At 46.4% G+C, this 2500-nt stretch overlaps 1 protein-coding gene across 1 annotated transcript in view; it reads left to right on the forward strand.

Annotated features, from left to right (window-relative positions):
• The window catches only part of ush2a (Usher syndrome 2A (autosomal recessive, mild)), a gene marked incomplete at both ends in the record, with an annotated part of 314802 nt that overhangs the window by 51836 nt on the left and 260466 nt on the right, over nucleotides 1-2500 (forward strand).

A 2500-nucleotide genomic window follows, 5' to 3' on the forward strand; every position in this document is an offset into this window, starting at 1 on the left:
TCGTATAAGCGTGCACGCATTGTGCACAAGCACACAAAACACACGTTGTGAATCTATACTTACCCTAAACACTTACTGTATATATGCTTGTGTATAAATGCTTACATTGTACACGTCGAGGGACTATTTCATTCTGAGCATATGGTTCCGTTCGTCAAAATAACACAATGATAGATTAATTAATTGAAGACTGGTTAGCGAATGCTTAGGGGTACAAAATTGCGAGGCAAATCAGATTCTACAAAAATGTGATTGTATAATGACTTGCTATAATAGTGTGATGCTGTCTCTATAGTCTCTGGCCTCCCCTTTTCAACTGCAGTTAAAACATTTATTCCTGGGGCCACGGTGGCACAGTTGGTAGTGCTGTCGCCTCGCAGCTAGAAGGTCCTGGGTTCGATTCCCGCTCGGGACGCTGTGGACGCTGGGGGGTGTGTTCTCTCCTCCGCGTCATCAGTGCCCATACCCGAGGCGGGGTTGGCGAAAGGACCTTTCTGTGTGGAGTTTGCATGTTCTCCCCGTGTCCCCTATAGGGTAGGTACCCTCACAAAAACATGCAGTAATCCTTGTCTCTAAACTGCATCCTCCTGGCCAGCCGGGGCACCTGGTGGAGGGGAAAGGAACTGGTTGGAATAACGTGTTCCAAGTCCAACCAGGGAAACTCCCCCCTGTCGGGTGTAAAAGAAGCAACTTGGACAACTTGGACAAAAAAACAACAACATTTATTCCTGTTGAGAGAAACATTTAAATCATTTAATCAGATATAAATGGCATTACATGGGGGTCAGTAGCCTATGCATGTCAAACTGGGCATCCTTTTCAAATGGGGTCTTGCCCTGAAAATGAATTTTCAGGGCAAGACCTCGACCTTGCACGTGCGGACTCGGCCCCCAGCCTGGTACGCTAGTCAAAATATGGCCCTTGAGGAAAATGAATTGGGCATACTATAACAGGTACTGTATAGTACAGTATAGTTTCATTATATGGATATTCCACTGTTACGTTCTGACCTTACGTATGATTCCCCATAACTACCTTTTATGTATGTGATGTATTACCGTGCTTTTTGTTCTTGCTTAATGTAAATCGCTCTGGATTAAGAGCGTCTGCTGAATGCCTAAATTGTAAAACTGTGCATTGTGGGTGGTACAGTACATTGTGGTGTATAGTGTATCTTGTGGAACAGGCCCATTGTAAGCTGCTGTACTCTGTCCTTTATACCCTGAGCCATTCCACCCTTTAGCAGAATGAACAGGGGTTAAATGGGTTGTAGATGGAAGGCCTAGCAGTAGCCTGAGCAGTGTTTTTTAGCTTTTAGTGCTTTTATTGATTGAAGTTGTTTTTATTTTGTTGTTACCTCTGTAATGCCCCCCCATGTAAAGCGTCTTTGGGTACTCAGAAAAGCGTTATATAAGTTTGAGATATTATTATTTGTGGTGCTGTGGTACCATGAGGTGGTTTGGGAGGTCTGGAGCCTTGTTTTGAAGGTCTTTGTGTGGTGCTGTGGTACCATGAGGTGCTTTGGGAGGTCTGGAGTCTTGTTTTGAAGGTCTTTGTGTGGTGCTGTGGTACCATGAGGTGCTTTGGGAGGTCTGGAGTCTTGTTTTGAAGGTCTTTGTGTGGTGCTGTGGTACCATGAGGTGTTCTGGGAGGTCTGGAGTCTTGTTTTGAAGGTCTTTGTGTGGTGCTGTGGTACCATGAGGTGCTTTGGGAGGTCTGGAGTCTTGTTTTGAAGGTCTTTGTGTGGTGCTGTGGTACCATGAGTTGTTTTGGGAGGTCTGGAGTCTTGTTTTGAAGGTCTTTGTGTGGTGCTGTGGTACCATGAGGTGCTTTGGGAGGTCTGAAGTCTTGTTTTTAAGGTCTTTGTGGTGGTGTGGTACCATGAGGTGTTCTGGGAGGTCTGGAGTCTTGTTTTGAAGGTCTTTGTGTGGTGCTGTGGTACCATGAGGTGCTTTGGGAGGTCTGGAGTCTTGTTTTGAAGGTCTTTGTGTGGTGCTGTGGTACCATGAGTTGTTTTGGGAGGTCTGGAGCCTTGTTTTGAAGCTCTTTGTGGTGGTGTGGTACCATGAGGTGCTTTGGGAGGTCTGGAGCCTTGTTTTTAAGGTCTTTGTGGTGCTGTGGTACCATGAGGTGTTTTCGGAGGTCTGGAGTCTTGTTTTGAAGGTCTTTGTGGTGCTGTGGTACCATGAGGTGTTTTGGGAGGTCTGGGGCCTTGTTTTGAAGGTCTTTGTGGTGCTGTGGTACCATGAGGTGCTTTGGGAGGTCTGGAGTCTTGTTTTGAAGGTCTTTGTGGTGCTGTGGTACCATGAGGTGCTTTGGGAGGTCTGGGGCCTTGTTTTGAAGGTCTTTGTGGTGCTGTGGTACCATGAGGTGCTTTGGGAGGTCTGGAGTCTTGTTTTGAAGGTCTTTGTGGTGCTGTGGTACCATGAGGTGCTTTGGGAGGTCTGGAGTCTTGTTTTGAAGGTCTTTGTGGTGCTGTGGTACCATGAGGTGCATGCAT

The sequence above is a fragment of the Protomyctophum bolini genome (assembly GCF_963924005.1).
Source record: "Protomyctophum bolini genome assembly, chromosome: 1".
NCBI lineage: Eukaryota > Metazoa > Chordata > Actinopteri > Myctophiformes > Myctophidae > Protomyctophum > Protomyctophum bolini.